The 19,058-nt window shown below is 43.2% G+C and overlaps 1 protein-coding gene and 1 long non-coding RNA gene across 10 annotated transcripts in view; one reads left to right on the plus strand and one right to left on the minus strand.

Annotated features, from left to right (window-relative positions):
- Positions 1–10,517: 10,517 nt before the first annotated feature.
- Positions 10,518–13,526, minus strand: LOC122458902. Its single transcript, XR_006279222.1, has 2 exons — positions 12,898–13,526; positions 10,518–11,400 (listed from the first exon to the last, which is right to left on the minus strand). It is a non-coding gene; the product is annotated as an uncharacterized LOC122458902 (long non-coding RNA).
- An 11-nt stretch (positions 13,527–13,537) lies between these two features.
- The window catches only part of LRRFIP2 (LRR binding FLII interacting protein 2), a 153,498-nt gene continuing 147,977 nt past the window's right edge, over positions 13,538–19,058 (plus strand). For 2 of the 9 annotated variants that reach the window (XM_043508808.1, XM_043508810.1), the window contains exon 1: positions 13,549–14,034. The gene's annotated coding sequence lies outside the window, so the exon portion shown is untranslated. Of the gene's footprint in view, positions 14,035–19,058 lie in introns of all 9 variants that reach the window. The other 7 variants (XM_043508809.1, XM_043508813.1, XM_038388198.2 and 4 more) reach the window with 5 other exon arrangements.

Here is a 19,058-nt window from a genome sequence, read left to right on the forward strand (position 1 = left end):
TAGAACGCTTACCAGATGTCCTTACAACTCCAGCCTCAGGCTTGGGTGGGTGTCACTCCTTCAAAACTAGGTTTTCCCCTAGGTTACAAATTCATCCATTTTAGCTCCAGAAGAGATTGCAAGCACATTAGCTGTTTCTTATAAGCTTGGGCCCTTGAACTTGGCCTTCTGTATCAGGTAAAAAGCAGACAATGACCCTCTCTTCAGGGAATAGCCTTAAAAGGCTGGGTTTTTGCATAACTGGAGTTGGGGAATTTGCATTAACTTCCCGCGAGGGATTCCCCAGGAAATCCACTTAACATTTATTGGCCTAAAAGTCCATACTTGTCTGGCAAATTTTCAGTATAGTCTTTTAAACTCTCAGGTCTCGTATCTGTCACCTCCCCCAACTAGAGGTTACATAACACATAAACTGAAAGACAATAAGGTCTTTCAAGGACATTGCAGGAAATTGCCTCAATTGTCACACACAGCTCCCTAAATGATCTTAGCAGCCCTATTTAGTATGGACTTGGTGAAGGGGAGGCGATACAGGTTCTAGAGATACCAGAGAGGAGGGATGTCCTATCAGATCATTTCAGAACTACTACCTCTGTATCTTTTCATTTATCATGACTGATTGCATAAGCAGTTAGAAAAGGAGTACTTGTGGCACCTTAGAGACTAACAAATTTATTAGAGCATAAGCTTTCGTGAGCTACAGCTCACTTCATCGGATGCAATGATTATGCTCTAATAAATTTGTTAGTCTCTAAGGTGCCACAAGTACTCCTTTTCTTTTTGCGAATACAGACTAACACGGCTGCTACTCTGAAACCTGCATAAGCAGTTCTCTGCTTATTCTAATCACAGTGACAAAGTGGAGGAATAGTACCGTAGCCACATATGTACCCTACAAACACACCTAGCACTTGGGTTTGTTGGTGAGTAGTCCACCTAAGTAGATGGATTTTAAATCTTCTGTTGCAATCCTCATTTTGAATGTTGATTTTCCCCTCCCCCATCCTCTTTCTCACCGTCTACTCTCAACCCCCCCCACCACAAGACCAAGAGGAAGTGTTGGTTGTTTTTATTTTAAGTGACATTTAGGGTAGCCCCTTAGGTTAGCACCTGTACCCCCATTAAAACTACTATAAATCTCAAAACATTTTACACCAGTTATAATGGTTATAATTTTGTACCCTTCTGGGGATCTCTAACGCATCAATTTGAAACTGGCATGAGGCACAGTATCAAGCTAGTCTTACAATTCAGTTCCCATTTCATTTTGCATTAGTTACTAGCATAGTGAGTGCAGAAAAAATAATGAAGGCCAGACAAAAATGCTGCAACCATTTCATAATTACAGTACTATAAATATGCCTTTTATCACTTGGAAGGAGAGCACAACTTCCTTTTGGCTAAACTCAGATATATAAACAGAAAATGCTTCTCTGTTAGTTTGAATATATAAGCTCTCTGCTGTCACACTGCTACACAAGAACTCAAATTCTTGATTTTAAGAATGTATTTTGAACAGTCTAACTTTCTATACTGAAAATGTTTCATGTAGTATTTTTCTTTTCCTGCTTGCCTTCCCTATGAGTGGTCTCACTGAGCAAAATTTGGCCCTTTTTATATTCATTCCTTTTATTATTCAGAAATCGATATTTAATTGTATACAGGCCCTCTCAGAAGTCCAGAGAGGCTGGGCCACTTCTAGCTTTTGAAGTCCCTAGCCATAATAAAAATTTAAAATGATGACACGTTAAAACAAAATAAGGCACCAAAAAAAAAGTGAGACATAATTTGAATATTTTTTTATTTAACAAATGCTTTTCTAGCCTTTTTCTGTGCAAATGCACTAGTTATTGAGGAAAAAATCTAGCTTTCGTGCTATGTCACTGTTGATATTAAACATAGCGAGCCCATTCAAAGGCTCTTGACCCATAGTTGAACGGTGATAGTTCTTTATCTGCTTCAATACATTGAAGGTGTGTTCACCTGAAGCCACTGATGCAGGCAAACTGACAAAAAAAATTGTGGATCAAAGTGTAGCCTTAGGTACCAAAGTTTGGGGGGTATGTACCAAAATATTTTTGTGGCTCTGGCCCATAGGATGGATATCAGCAATGACTTTTTCCCTCAAACATTTATTTAATGTGGCAATATTTTCTAAAAGAATATAGAAACAAGTAGAATAAATGTATATAAGAAAAGCTGAACTGTATCTAAAGCTATTTATGTCATCTAATAATATATCATCAGCTGATTAATAATTTAGAAAAAGGATCTTCCCTATTAATCCTCTCAACTTCAGGGTTGTCCTTCTTATAGGAACTTTCTCCCAGCATGCCTTTCTGGGGATTGGTCCTTTAAAGCTGGCAGACACAAGCAGCTGCATCCCTAAAGTGGCTATTTTGCAACTAGCTGCTCCTTACTGCATTTCCCATTTCTTTCAATTGGTATTTTTAACTCTAATTATGTTTTCCTTTTTGTATTTCTGAAGAGATATCACATTCTCATAGCACTGAAAATCTATCAAAGTTGGTGAACCATTGATTCTCTCCATCCACCCTGTTCTAGGGTGACCAGATGTCCTGATTTTACAGGGACAGTCCTGATTTTGGGGGCTTTTTCTTATATAGGCACCTATTACCCCCCACCCCCATCCCGATTTTTTACATTTCCTATCTGGTCACCCTAACCCTGTCCTACACAAAGTGTCCATAATCTCAGTTCAAATGTTGAAAATATGGATATTTATGATCATAAATATACTGGAATATAGTAATAGAAATGAAGAGAGCACAGTTAACAGTTATGGCAGCCATACTGTAACATACACATACTTAATAACCATCTTAAGTCAGTCTGCTCCCAGAACTCTCATATTTAAAGCAGGAATTACTCCCTGTTTTTTAAGTTGCTATGTTGGCATCATATTTTAGAAGCAATCTAGCCAAATATCCTCTCCACAATTTACAAAAGTGAGAAACATACAACAACAGGCTTGGTTGTTCTAAAAATGAACCTAGATGTCTCTTGTTAGCAGGAGTTGGCAACTCTGGCATTACCTCCAGGAAATGAGGCAACAATCTGAACAGGCAGCCTTCATCTTACTTATGTTGATATGCTAACCATTCAAATTATTTATAGCAGATTTTGAATCAAGAAAAGCAGTAATGGGTAGTCAATGGAATACTGTCACATCTTCAAAAAGAGAGTCACCACAGAGAGTGTACGTATAATGGCTTAAAACATTGTTTGTCGCTAGACATTAAACCTCTTTTTAAAATGTTTTTAGGACTTAAGATTTAGATGCTCTGTTTATTTAAATACTTAGGGATTATTTTTGCTACCTTGAAAGATGCCTTAAATCAGTGATGGTTTAACTTTTTTCGGTTGATCTGAAGCAAAGACTAAAAATATTGCTCTCAACCCTACTTAACGTTCAGATTCTCAGCTGGTGTAAATCAACATAGCAACATTCAAAATAGTAAAGCTATGCTGATATATGACAAATGAGGCTCTGGCTCAAAGGGTAGTTCCACTCTGAAAACTGACTGTAAAAATAGCATTGTAGGGCTCTATGTTTAGTGTTCTCAATCATTTTTATATCAGGTGTGTTCTGCATACAAGTAAAAAACTGTTTTTACAGCTGCCAGCCCTTTTAAAAATCAGACTGGGCTTTGAGTCAAGCAGGGTTCTTTCCTTTTAATGCGTCATCACCTGTAATAAAGATTCCGCAGACCAAAATATGTCCTAATTACACCTGTGTATTCTCTTTGTTTAAAAATGATGGCTTCAATGACAGATGTGCAACTCCACTGTCATCAACAGAGTTGCGTAAGTAACCAAATAGGCTTATAATTGGAAGTTGATAAACAAGTCTACACCAGAAATATAATACTCTCTTAGGGTATGTCTACACTACAAATTAGGTCGAATTTATAGAAGTCAGTTTTGTAGAAAGCATTTTTATACAGTCCATTGTGTGCGTCCCCACATAAATGCTCTAAGTGCATGTAGTAGACAGAGTGTGTCCACATTACCAAGGCAACCATCAACTTCCGGAGCGTTGCACTATGGGTAGCTATCCCACAGTTCCCACAGTCTCCGCCGCCCCTTTGAATTCTGGGTAGAAATCCCGGTGCATGATGGGGCTAAAACATTGTTGCAGGTGGTTCTGGGTACATATCGTCAAGCCCCCCTTCCCTCCCTCCCTCCCTCCGTGAAAGCAAGGGCAGACAATCGTTTTGCGCCTTTTTTGTGAGTTACCTGTGCAGACGCCATACCACGGCAAGCATGGAGTGGATGGCTTTGCTGCAATGGGATTCCCTGTGGTGGGACCATAGACGGAACCCCTATCCCTATCTTGGCACCGGAGCACCAAGACGGCGAGTACATAAACTGCAAGGGGTACTTTTCAACAGTGCTGCAAGCACGGGTGGATCACAAGGGATGTTTTACCAACATCAACGTGGGATGGCCAGGAAAGGTACATGACGCTCACATCTTCAGGAACTCTGGTCTGTTTCAAAAGCTGCAGGAAGGGACTTTATTCCCAGACCAGAAAATAACCGTTGGGGATGTTGAAATGCCTATAGTTATCCTTGGGGACCCAGCCTACCCTTTAATGCCATGGCTCATGAAGCCATACATAGGCAGCCTGGAGAGTAGTCAGGAGATGTTCAACTACAGGCTGAGCAAGTGCAGAATGGTGGTAGAATGTGCATTTGGACGTTTAAAAGCACGCTGGCGCAGTTTACTGACTCAGTTAGACCTCAGCAAAACCAATATTCCCACTGTCATTGCTGCTTGCTGGGTGCTCCACAATATCTGTAAGAGTAAGGGGGAGACGTTTATGGCGGGGTGGGAGGTTGAGGCAAATCACCTGGCCGCTGGTTACGCACAGCCAGACATCAGGGCGCTTAGAAGAGCACAGGAGGGTGCGGTGCGCATCAGAGAAGCTTTGAAAACCAGTTTCATGACTGGCCAGGCTACGGTGTGAAAGTTCTGTTTGTTTCTCCTTGTTGAAACCCCCCGCCCTTTGGTTCACTCTATTTCCCTGTAAGCTAACCTCCCTCCCTCCTCCCTTCGATCACCGCTTACAGAGGCAATAAAGTCATTGTTGCTTCACATTCATGCATTCTTTATTAATTCATCACACAAATAGGGGGATAACTACCAATGTAGCCCAGGAGGGGTGGTGGAGGAGAGAAGCACCAGGAGGGGTGGTGGAGGAGGGAAGGACAAGGCCACACAGCACTTTAAAAGTTCAAAACTTTAAATCTTATTGAATGCCAGCCTTCTGTTACTTGGGCAATCCTCTGGGGTGGAGTGGCTGGGTGGCCGGAGGCCCCCCACCGCGTTGTTGGGCATCTGGGTGAGGAGGCTATGGAACTTGGGGAGGAGGGCGGTTGGTTACACAGGGGCTGTAGCGGCGGTCTGTGCTCTAGCTGCCTTTCCTGCAGCTCAACCATATGCTGGAGCATATTAGTTTGATCCTCCAGCAGCCTCAGCATTGAATCCTACCTCCTCTCATCATGCTGCCGCCACCTTTCAGCTTCAGCCCTCTCTTCAGCCCGCCATTTACTCTCTTCAGCCCACCACCTCTCCTCCCGGTCATTTTGTGCTTTCCTGCACTCTGACATTGTCTGCCTCCACACATTCGTCTGTGCTCTGTCAGTGTGGGAGGACAGCATCAGCTCAGAGAACATTTCATTGCGAGTGTGTTTTTTTCCACCTTCTAATCTTCGCTAGCCTCTGGGAAGGAAAAGATCCTGTGATCTTTGAAACACATGCAGCTGGTGGAGAAAAAAAGGGACGTGGTATTTAAAAAGACACATTTTATAGAACAATGGGTACACTCTTTCATAGTAAACCTTGCTGTTAACATTACATACATAGCACATGTGCTTTCATTCCAAGGGCACATTTTGCCTCTCCTCCACCGCGTGGCTAGCCCTTCATCCCGTCCCCGTCCCCATGGCTAACAGTGGGGAACATTTCTGTTCAGCTACAGGCAAAGAGCCCAGCAGGAACGGGCACCTGTGAATGTCCCCTTAAGAAAAGCACCCTATTTCAACCAGGTGACCATGAATGATATCACTCTCCTGAGGATAACACAGAGAGATAAAGAACGGATGTTGTTTCAACACCAGCAATGTACACTGCAATGCTTTGTTCTACAATGATTCCCAAGTATGTGCTATTGGACTGGAGTGGTAAAGTATCCTACCACGGTGGATGGAATAAGGCTGCCCTCCCCAGAAACCTTTTGCACAGGCTTTGTGAGCACATCCAGGAGAGCCTCGAATGCCAGGGCAAATTAATCATTAAACATGCTTGCTTTTAAACCATGTATAGTATTTTAAAAGGTACACTTACCAGAGGTCCCTTCTCCACCTGGCGGGTCCGGGAGGCAGCCTTGGGTGGGTTCGGGGGGGTACTGGCTCCAGGTCCAGGTGAGAAACAGTTCTTGGCTGTCAGGAAAACTGGTTTCTCCGCTTACTTGCTGTGAGCTATCTACAACCTCATCATCATCATCTTCCTCATCCCCAAAACCTGCTTCCGTGTTGCCTCCATCTCCACTGAAGGAGTCAAACAACACGGCTGGGGTAGTGGTGGCTGAACCCCCTAAAATGGCATGCAGCTCATCATAGAAGCAGCATGTTTGGGGTTCTGACCCGGAGCGGCCGTTTGCCCCTCTGGTTTTCTGGTAGGCTTGCTTCAGCTCCTTAAGTTTCACGTGGCACTGCTTCAGGTCCCTGTTATGGCCTCTGTCCTTCGTGCCCTGGGAGATTTTGACAAATATTTTGGCATTTCAAAAACTGGAACGGAGTTCTGACAGCACGGATTCCTCTCCCCATACAGCGATCAGATCCCGTACCTCCCGTTCGGTCCAAGCTGGAGCTCTTTTGTGATTCTGGGACTCCATCACGGTCACCTCTGCTGATGAGCTCTGCATGGTCACCTCTGCTGATGAGCTCTGCACTCACCTGCAGCTTGCCACGCTGGCCAAACAGGAAATTGAAATTCAAAAGTTTGCGGGCCTTTTCCTGTCTACCTCAGTGCATCTGAGTTGAGAGTGCTGTCCAGAGCCAATACCGTCTAATTGCGTCCACAGTACCCCAAATTCGACCCGGCAAGGCTGATTTCAGCACTAATCCCCTTGTTGAGGGGGGGAGTAAGGAAATCGATTTTAAGAGCCCTTTAAGTCAAAAAAAAGGGCTTCATCGTGTGGACGGGTGCAGGGTTAAATCGATTTAATAACAATAAAGTTGTTAACTAAGTAGCAATTACAAAATCTCTTACTGTTGACACACAAGCTAGAAAGAACAGCATTTGATTTTCAGATACAAGGCTGCATGCCTCTTCCAGTATTTGGTCTATCTTTTTATTTTATAGCTATAATATCTTGATTACAGCTTTTCACCTTGTGTGTAATCGCCTCCAACAGTCACTTCATACTCTTCAGTGATAAGGGCCCTACCACATTCACAGTCCACTTTGTTCAATTTCACAGTCATAGGGTTTTAAAAATAGAAAATGTCATGATTTTAGCTATTTAAATCTGAAACATCATGGTGTTGTAATTGCAGGGGTCCTGACTCAAAAAGGAGTGGTGGTGGGGGTTGCAAGGTTATTGTAGGGAGAACTGTGGTATTGCTAACCTTCTGTGCTGCTGCTGGCATTGGCACTGCCTTCAGACCTGGGCAGCTGGAGAGCGGCAGCTGCTGGCTGGGATCCCAGCTCTGAAGTCAGAGCTGCAGCCAGCAGCAGCACAGAGATAAGGATGGCATGGTGTGGTATTGCCTCCCTTACTTCTGCGCTGCTGCCTGCAGAGCTGGGTTCTCAGTAAGCAGCCGCCACTCTCCGGCCACCCAGCTGTGAAGGCAGCACAGAAGTAAGGGTAGCAATACTGTGACCCCCCCACACACACCTAAAATAACTTGTGACCACCTTGCAACTCCCTTTTTGGTCTGAATCCCCAATTGGAGAAATGCCGGTGTCCCCCGTGAAATCTGTATAATTCAGGGTAAAAGTACACAAAAGACCAGATTTCACAGTCCGTGATGTGTTTTTCGTGGCCATGAATTTGGTAGGGTCCTGCCAATGATCTATTCAGAAGGCTTCAGTAAGAATGTACTCTCCTGTCTGCATCCATCTGTTGTTTCTTGTCTTAGATATAAGCTCTTTGGGGGAAGGAGTGTCTTTTTCTCTGCGTTTGTACAGCACATAGCACAATAGGGTCTTGGTCTATGACTACGCCTCCTAGGCACTATGATAATAAGAGATTTTCAACACACTCCTCCATGATAGTAAGTGTGACTGCTATGCTATACCAGATCATATTTTTATTGAGATAATCTCAGCCCTGAGGAATTTCCAATGTAAAAGGTGATATAGATAAAATGTGCTGGGAGACCGAGGGGAGAGAGCTATCTCTGTATTCTTCTATTCCCCCTTCCTTACTGCTTCCCTTGTTTTACTCATGTAATGTTGTTTCAGAAGGTATTTGATGTGGTTTACTATTTGTGGGTGGGTCCGATTGAAGAAGTGTTTAGAAGAGTTAAAATGAAGAGAAAAGGAGGCCTGACAGACTGGACTGTAAGTTTGTTTCATGAATAGGGGAAGAAGAAGGCAGAGACAAGAGTGGGAGGACACAAAAGGGGGAAAGGAATGGAGTTATATGAGGGATGAATTTAGCCAATAATAGTGAATGTTTGACGTCACAATAACTTTCTCATCAATAAATTATAGCATCAGAACTCCGAGCTAAAGCTTCACTGCAAGAAAAGAAATGCCAAAGTGAGGGGGACAGAGAACTCTCATCCAAAATCAGGTATTTTGATTAATAGCAAACAAACCCCAGGCAAATATATTTCTTTGTATGCACTCTCTATTCAAAATTGCTTCACTGTGAAAGTCTTTTTTTAAAATTGTATACATCGGATCAGAACTTTATTGCAGGAAGCAGACACCAAGCCATAATTGAAACTGTTCCCACTAATCAAATTACAAGAGTCTTACAGGATATGTTTCCCAGTGTGATCTTCTGTTTAAGCAGAATGCAGATTTCACCCTTTAAATGCTTAAACAGAACAAAGCAGTTCAGTATAGCTTCCTCCTACAGGCAGTTCTTAGGGTCACAGCTAGGCCCTTCACCTACATGTAGTGGTAGAAGTGCATATGGATGTTTTTGTTCCAAATGTATTTTTTAGCTGTTTGTACATTAGGTTTTTTTTTAACTTAAAATGTTTTGACTGGCAGTAGCAAAAATGAGAGTGCTAGTGTAGATGAGCCACCACTGTGTTACCTAGTGCTGTTCAGCACAGGTCTAGATGATGTGATAGTTCAAAACACCAGCAGCGGCTGGCAGTTGGTCTACATTCAAATTCTCGCCAGCGGAGATGAAACAATGGTATATACAGTAGGAAATTTCAAGGAAAAATGTTTAGTGTAGACAGGGCCTTAATTGGACATGTGTTCACTTTGAAAATCTCTAATTAAAAAAAGGGGCGGGGGAGAGAGAGAAATTGATATGCTGTTTGACCTGCGAGTTTGTCTGTCTGTCTTGAGTTTTTTTACTAAAAACTGAGATGACAAAAGAAACTTAGAATATGGCACACTCTCTCCAAAAATCCTTCCAGTGTCTGGAATTCTTTCTGTGAAAAAGTCAACATATTTTAGCAAGTGTTCAGAATTTTGCTGAATCCCATTTCTCCTGTTTGAAACCAGGGGGGTCATACAATTTCTTGTCCCTATTTCTCTAGAGAGCCACCTTTCAAATTACCACAAGAATGACAGGCAACATTAAACACCGCATACAATTAAGAATGAGCATCCAGCAGTTTTTAGTGGGGAAAAAATTGATAATTCAGTAATATTGGAAGCTACTTAAGTGGCAATTTGAGAGGCTTTACAGACTGACCATTCTCTGTACAGTTATTTCAGTCCTTTCAAAACAGAGATTCAAACATGATCTTTTCATTTGCATGCATCTAATTACATGTTTGTTAGAAAGGTGGCTATTCAGCCACTTATCAGTGAGATTGTATTATGAATTGGTATTGTTGCATGTCATACCGTGGCAGAATGTTTGCATATGATATTGTGTATCGTTTCTCAGAAAAGTAAACAATTGCCCCTTTTAAACCACAAAAATTCATGTCTGCTCTCAAGTGGGGAGACTTTTGACTGCATCATTAAAGAAAAATGTGCTGCCTATGATATGAAGAGAACAACATTACGCAAATCCCAATACTTCATCATACAAAAATGTACAAACACAAATGAAAACTTTTTTCCTACATCTAGCAGTATGTCGCCAGAGAAGCCATCCCACACAAAGCTAGAACATTTCAGAAGATTCCACATAGCCAGCCCAAACAGACCTAGGAAGAACTCGTATTAAAAAGGATATTATAGAAGTTAGAAGGTTGCTCTCACCAGCTAAACCAAACCAAAATGCTCCTAATATTTTTTTATGAAGACTCCCACTAAAAATCATAAATTCCATAAAATCAGTCGGTGAATTTTTTTTACATGAATCAACTCAAAACAAGAGACTACTTATAATTTTCAAGATCAGTCACTTTCTCTCTTGCTTTTACTTTGTCTTTGAGCGTGCCTTTTTTCCCCTACATCAACATTTTTGCTTCACCCTGCAGTGAGATCACCATCTATTACCACAAAAATTAACATATTACAAGTAAAGCATGATGATTGCACTACATGATCAAGTGAGGAAAGAGGGTGGGACAGGATCAGGCCATTTTTTTCCTTAATCCTGAATATCTTTAATTATCAAAGAAAAAGTATGAAACACTAGTGAAACTTCTAACGAAGTTACTCTTTATGTATGTGCGAAAGTTGTCTCCTCTATAACAAAGTCTCACTTTCCGAATTAAGATCGTAACAGCTGAAGGCTGATGTAAGGGTTGGCAAATATTGACTTTGTCACTGCCAAAATTCTCTCACTCTGTCCCCTTCCTCATTCTACTCTTGGTTTTGTTTTTTTTCCCCCCAGTGGTACAGGATTATGTTTCTACTGAGGGCTTTGGAGGTATTTGTAACTGAGGCCTTATCATTAGGACTGCCACTTAATTTACTTACCTATTCCTCACTTTTTCACCCATGCCTTTTTTCCATGCTGGCCCTTACACATGGTATGCCCTCGCTGAACTGATCCATTACAGACCACTATCCTTTCTCCAGATCTCTCCTCACATCTGTCTGATGCCTATGAGAAATTGGCCAGTTATTGATAAGCTGAAGGACAGATGAGGACAGTAGATACTTTACCTATTTACAGTAACGAAAACAGCTTGTAAGTGTGTATGGACCTCCTCCAAAGCCCATTAAAATGGACAGAAAGATTCCCATTAACTTCAATGGGTGTTGGATCAGGCCCTATGCATATATAAAAATGGTATATATTTGATTCTGTTCCTTTTCCTCCCACCACCTAGACGTCATATTAGATAAGTAAACTCTTTGGCACATATCTTTGTATGTATGTTCGTATAGTACCTAGTACAATGGAGCTCCACTCCACTCTTGTTTGGGGCCTCTGCAAACTGTTATATGATGTAAATACAAACCCATACATCAGCACTGTGACCCAAGAACCTCTGGATGCCAACTGGCAGAGGGCAATGAGGGTGTCTAACTGTACAGGAATCCCCTGGGTTCACCAAAATAATGTCATGTATGATCTCTGCTGAAAGCCTGTGTCACATAACCATTGTGAGAAGTGTTATGGAGAACATGTGAGGACTTGCGTTTATATACTGCAAATTATGTTCTCTAGGTGTGTAGGTCAAAACGGTAGAGTGGCTTGAGCCAAACTCCTCTAGATAGAGGCTGGGGGACCAATATGTACTGTATAACATACAACAAGAGGCTATTAGCATGCTAAGTCAAATGCTAATGAAGAGCTGGTGAAGACTTGAGAAGGAACCTAACAGAGTGACAAAAACAGCGGGGGGGAGAGGAGGGACCCTACCTTGAGGTGAACATCAAAGATCTGTTCTGATATATTTGGGGGTGCAAAAAGAGGTACTAGCATCCTTCACCTAGGAAGTAAACTGACAGTGGGTTTGCTTTATGAGAAAGGGATCTCAACCAGGCTTGGTTGAAAATGCTGGCATGAACTTTGGGTGAGACAAGCTTCTGTAGACAGGAGGACAACTTGTTAGTTAAGCTTAGGTTTTAGAAGACCTGTTATGATGATGATTTATATGCAACAGTTTGTTCCCATCTCTCACGCTTTTAAAAAAAAGCATTTTTGTTTTATAGTTAAACTCAAGTGCTGTGCCTAATATAGGAGCAAGAAGTGTAAACTGTGATACACTGTTCCTTAGAGAATAAGGGACTTGGGATTTTTGTGGGTATCAGGGGATCAGGAGCTATATACTACAGGGAGCTACGCTGAAGGGCTAGGGTGTATCTTTTGTCCACCGGCAAGGCAAAAACAGGGCCTTGTCCATAGGAGAGTGCTTGACAGTCTGGTTGTGGTAGGGAGCTAACACTCAGCTAGGACAATCAAGATTCCCCTCACGCTGGAGGCAGGTAGTAACAAGGTGACTCTCAGCCCTGGGTGCCCCAAGAAATGTCACAAACATCCCCACAACTGTCAGTGCTCTTGTGAAGGGGTGCTACTTAGAAGAAAAAGAATTCAAGGTTTGGGCAGTGAAATAAAGGGAAGTTGGTAGTGAGAACACCAAGGCAGAATCAATTTTGCAGGGCGAGGTGAAGGGATAAAGCCTTGATTACGGCTCGGGGTACGTTGTTCCCGGGGGGTGGGGGAAGATTATGACAGTCCCGCTCACTTTATTCAACCTCGCAGGAACTCCAAAGGCAGAAAAACTTACGAACCTCCCTCTGCCTGCCACAGTTTTGACTCACCTCGTCGAGTGCCGATACTAATGACTAATTGGCGGGCGGGGGGGGGGGGCGGAGGTTGGCGCCGCCTGTCCCCGCATCTCCCGGGTCAGCTGGAAGGTAACAGAGCCCTCCCGGGTTGGCGGATCCTGCTGCCCCTTTCAGGGAGCTGCTGGCCGAGTGGCGGTGACGAGGACATTTTGACCGGCTGCTGCCAAGAGCGTCACTCTCCTTCGTGACCCAGGCGCGGAGGGAAAACACACAAAGGTGGCCCCATGCAGGGTGTGCCTCCTCCTAGAAACGCCGGCCTCCGCCCACCACCCGGTCCTCCCCGTGCGGGCTGGTCACGTGGAAAGGGAGAGGGAAACCCCTACCCCACACGCCTGTATTTAACGACAAGCGACTGACTTTCTTCAAAAAGGCCACAGCGATTCACGCTGCCAATCGCCTGCTCCACGGCTGAGCAGTGACACCTCAGCCGGCTCCTAGTGCACTCAGCAACCCGCAGGAGCAGAGTCCGAGTTCGAAGCTGCACCTCGCTCCGCCATAGCAAGCAAGCTCTGCCCAGGCTCCCTGCCGAGAAGCCGCGCCTAGCGCGCGGCGGCGCCCGTAAAAGCCTGCCCCTCGTCCGGCTACTTGTGCGCATGCGTCCGCGCCCTGGAGCCCGAGCGGCGCCGCCCCGCCCCTGTGGAGGGTAGCGAGTGGAGCTCGGCGCGCATGTGCGCGAGCGCGGTGGGACGTACGGAGCCTCTTCAGCTGCCGCGCTGGTGTTCTCCTGCCGGCGCAGCCCCGTAACCGCCACCCCGCGCTTCCCCCGCCCATGGAACCCTGAGACCGCTTTGAAAAATAACCGCTGTTCCTGTGGCCTGGCGATGTGGCGGTAACCGCCGGCGCGGGGGGCCTGGGCATCGTCTCTTGTCTCCTGCTCGGGAAGAGCAGCTCCTTGCCAGGGGCCCGGGGTGCCCCGCCCGGCAGCACCGCGCTCACCCAGGGCGGCTCCTCTTTGTGGGTTCCGGACCTCCCGCTTCCCCTGGGCTCCTGTGGCCAATAGCCTGGGCTGGAGCCGGGACCAGCGAGGTGCTCGGCTCACGGGGTGGGTGTCGGGCGGCCCCGGGCCAGTTCTTCTCCCGGCGCTGGAGACCTGCAAGTGGACTGTCCTCGGTAAGGGGCCCGGAGCTCGTGACCCTGCAGGTCACGAGGAGAAATGGGGGGAGAGGGACCCCGCTCCTGTGGGGGAGGCGAAGGGATGGGGGGGACCCCGATCCTGCGGCGGAAGAGGGGTGGTAATTGAAGACCTGAGAGGAAAAAGAAGGCAAATATTCAAATACCCCCACTGCAGCCTGCAATAAATTTGAATATTTATGTATTATAGCTGTATATGGTATGTGTATTTATATATGGGGTGTTGGTATATATGTATACCGCATATGGCTCATGTACCTCGTGTATTTATTGTGTGGGATTCCCCAAGTGCTATTCAGATGCCCCATGCCCACTCATGGTTTCACAGATGCGGTGGGAAGGAGGCAATGCCCTGTCCATGCGATGCTGTCCTCAGTGTTGAGGTGCTGGGATTAAATTGCTACCACTGTTTAAATTTGTTTCTCTCGCTAGTAAACGGAGTACGGAATCCTTCTATGCAGCACCTCTGCGATGAGTATTTCAGTGCACTTTACCAACACACTCTGATGCATGGTTTCCCAAAGTGCTGACTTTGCCCCCCGTTGGGTGGGCACAAAGGGCTATTGCAGGTGGGCTTCTCTGTTGTTCTTTGGGGTCTCAGCTTTCATTTGAAAAGGAGTGCTGTTTAGCTGTTATGGAAAACCTTAAAAATGTGTCCACAGTGTAATCGTTGCAGTAGTGTCTGCCTGTGTTTGCAGAGAGTCTGGAATGAAAGGTCTCATGTATGGGTACCCCATTCATTTAAATGATGGTAGTTAGCAGTGTTGACATTTCAAGTATTTCACTGATTCTCAAAGTTTGAGAGGAGATGTGTAGATCTTTTGATATCTTCAATCTAATCTGATTGAACAGTTACTTTGGGTACACCTTTAACAACACATGGTTGGGTTGAAGAGGTGAATATGATTGACTTCATTTTCCTAAGGGAGCAGGGCTTAGTTTCCAGTATTTTGGGAGACTGTCTTAAATCTCTAACTCTCCTGTGAGGAGGTAAGTTAAATCACTTCCTAGCTGCTATTTTTATTTTTTACTGTCTACTATGTCTATAAATACATAAAAAATTAAGGTTTCAGAGTAAAAAATTAAAATACCTTTTGAGCTAACAGTTCAAGAGTGGCGGTAACAGTATGCAGAGTAGCAGCCGTGTTAGTCTGTATCTGCAAAAAAGAAAAGGAGTATTTGTGGCACCTTAGAGACTAACAGATTTATTTGAGCATAAGCTTTTGTGAGCTACAGCTCACTTCATCGGATGCATCTGTAACAGTATTGTCTCCCTAATGCGTCACTGGCTAGTTGCATGATGTCAGAACTGATTAAAGGTGCTTTAGAAATACAAGGTATCATTTGGGGCTCGTATAATTCTTTCTTTCAGAAAGAGAATGCAGAATTAACAGGAATTGAGAGAAGCTCACTGATAGTGCAAGGTCTGACAATGTTCTTGAGCTGGATCTGGGAGTAGTTAAGTATGAGGACTGAGCAAAGTTCTGTGAAAGGGGCATCAGGCAAAATAGTGGTGATGTCCATTCTAGAGCAATCTTTGGAATGGCTTCAAAGGAAAGAATTCATTTTCATCATGATTCTCTCTTTAGCCACTATATAGAAGACGACCTAGTTTTTTAATGTGAATTTTGGAAAATGTGATTCAGATAGGAAGCCAAGTCACTGAGTTTTGGGTATGACAAAGGTCTTAAAAATAAACAGCAAAAGCATAACTCACAATTCATGTACAACTTGTTGTCTGAATATTACTAGATACAGCCTCTTGAGACGCTTGTAATTTGATAGGACACATTGCTGAACAGGTATTTATTATAAGTTGAGCCTATGGAGGAGGAGAGAAACAAAAAGGAGGTTTGATATAGTGGTTGATACTCGTAGTAAATGTGATATGGTGCAATGTGCTCATAACAGAGTGTCAATATAAGCTGTGGTTTCTGTTGCCAAGAGCAGGAAATTTTGGGCGAAAGTAATCTAGCTCATTAATTTGAAGAGTTTCGTTTTTAGTGGTTACAAAATTACATTTAATGACTCCTAAAGAAAGGAATTCATACCTCCATTGTACAGTATTTACTGCAACATATAGAAAATCTCTTGAAACTTAGATAACAGATTTGTGTAAATGTATGTAATGGATATTTAGTCTCTTTATAAGCCCTTTAAAATATAGATGATCATGTGCATTCAATGTGATTAAAATATTTCAGAGTAGTGGTGCCTAAGTAATAGAGTGATAGGCATATTTGAAATAACTTTAGTTTTCGCTCTCGTGAATTAGGCATATATTGTATAATTAATGAAATAGTAGGGAAGTGTGAGGGTGTGCTAGACATACCAAACCCAAGATCTAACATTCTCTGTGTTAAAAGAATGCTGACAAATTAAAGTTGTACTATTTTAAAAATGACTTAAGTGTCATTTTACAGAATTAACTACTTTATGTGCTTGTTAAGTACTTCAGTTACCAAATGTTAAGGCTCTTAGTGTTTGTTTCTAGTACATACTATGGTATAGTCACTGTTTCAGAATGTGACCTGTTTACCATGGTTTTTGTTTGTGGGGTTTTGATTTTTGCTTTTTTAATTAATTAGAAAATAGAACATTGATCTGTAGTAGCAATATGTATCTTCAGTGAATGAATTTTTCCCTTATGAAATTTGGTGAGAAGATGATTATTTTTAAAATGTTGGTCTGAAAAGATGGTGATGTTGTTATAATGCTGTTCACTTAGTTATGAAGTAAAAATCTGATCTCGTATTAGATCTCACTTTGCTATAATAATGTAATTTTATAGAATAATTTTATTTTTGGTTTGGTTTTATGCATTTTTCATTTTTCCTGGTGCCTATCCCAAGCTCTAGTGCCTGTATGTAATTTTAATACAGAAACCTTTTGCCTTGACTAAATCTGGTGTTGCATTTCGAGTTCCAGATCATTTTTAGTACTTGGCAGTTCTGTTCTTCTGTATCTCTAGCATGTTTACCTACTTTGGGTAGCACTGATTTTTGAAAGCCTAGCTATTTTCTTCCCCTGCATCTCCCCTCAAACCACAGATGCCTCAGATAGTGCCATGGTATGTTTTGTCTTGAGTGGCATGAACAGCTTAAGAGCTCCAGGAATAAATCTAAGAGCCCGAAGTAAAATATAAACTATGATCTGCTGCTATGTTAGCACCTTATGGAGTATCAGTGCCCATAAAGTGTAACTCAGCAAGCCTCTCTCAAAGTATTTGTGCTTTGTAATCACATCTTCTTCTATAAAGGATTTCACTGTGTGAAGTGAGCCTCTGCACCTTGCCTGACACGATAGTGGCCGCCCAGGTACCAGTACGTTTAAGAAATCAATTACCATACACCTCTCAGCCCAAGAATACGTCACTGCTGCTGTAGCTATGCCAGCATATTCCTTCCCTTGTGGAGCTGTAAGATAACTGGCACATCAGGTTTGCTAGTGCAGTTGGTGCTGTCAGCTGAGGGTGTGAGAGTACTAGCTAGTCAGTAACTACAATTTAGAATCCAGCAGACAGCACCAATAGGAGCTGGAGTTTCATGTGTGGGCCGTGAATATTTTTAAGACAGTTTTCCAGGTTGATTTTTTGTTTGTTTTGTTTAATGGTAGATTCAACCTTATTCAGCCAAAAGCTCCATGTCTTAAACACTTTCGTAGTCCGAACACCTACTGACCAATATTGTTGAGGCATTGTAACTTTCATACCCTTATTTAGACACAAGGCACTGGGCAAGCTTTAATTGGTGTACATCAGGTTTTACTAAGGCAACAAATCTACCTCCTTGAGCATGTTGCATCTTATCATTTATTGTGTTATCCAGCCCATACCAAGTATCCATGGGTTCCTGATCATCTGTCCAAAGGCTAGCCTTGTTTCTCAGAGACGTGTATAGCACAAGGAAGCACTGGTACATAGAACTGAGCACAGAGTCTTGTGGTAAGGAACATGATTTAGGACAAGTAGTCTAAAGACCAGTGGGAGTGATGTATTAGACCTTCCAGTGGGACACATTGAAAGTGAATTTCTTAGCCGTTGACTTGAACAAGAGGCTGAGCAGTCTTCCGCACTTTGTAACAAGAAAAGAAAGTATTAACAGGAGATGTTGTCTTCATCCTTTGTGAAAAGAGGCTCCGGTGGGCCTTTTAGAGATACCTCTGGTAGCTAAGTCCTGGCAAAGCTTAGGCATGTCAAATGATCCTCATAGCCCAATGCTAGCCCATAAAAATATAAATCTGTTTTGTGTGTTTCGTGTTTATAGCTAATCATGCTTAGATCATCATGCTGAGAATCTGGCTTTGGATCATCCCAAAGTGTACCTCATTCCATCCCAGTGCAGGAGCCCTCTCAGTAGCAGTTTGATTATTGACAGGGTTGAAATGATTAGGTATGGCATATCCAGCCAGGTGGCTTGAGTCCTGGCTGCATGGAAGCTATCTAGCAGAAGGACATGTGGCTTCAAGTGGGGGGGAAAAGTTGCAGTGTGGTACAAAGCCCTCAGGGACCCCTTTATGTACCCCATTCTAAAGTTGCCTGTATCCATCTCTTCTTTTTGTCTTTTGCAAGGCACAGTAGCCACCATTGCCATTTGGAACATGCACTGCTAGCGCTGAGCACAAGACCAATGTGCATGGACGCCGGCTTCTACCTCTCACAATTTCTCTAACAGCAGATACTGTGCTGTTTTCATTATTTCCATGTAGTATTTGGAATTGTGATTTTCCCCCCACTCCCAGGGCTCTAACCATGTGACAAATTACAATTCCAACCATGTTCCATTAAAATCAAGGAAACTAGTCAGAGTAAGGTACTACTCTGAGTGAAGATATCACATCTGTTCCTTTAGAGATTGCTGGATAAATGGCACTTTAGACATGGGAAACCCTGGTCCACCACAGATCAGTTATGACTCTCTGCTCCTACCCTGTCTTTTTAATTATTTAAATTGTATTCATCCCATTTAGATTGTAAACTCCACAGAACAGTTACTTGTCTGACA

Source organism: Dermochelys coriacea, chromosome 2, assembly GCF_009764565.3.
Source record: "Dermochelys coriacea isolate rDerCor1 chromosome 2, rDerCor1.pri.v4, whole genome shotgun sequence".
Classification (NCBI taxonomy): Eukaryota; Metazoa; Chordata; order Testudines; family Dermochelyidae; genus Dermochelys; species Dermochelys coriacea.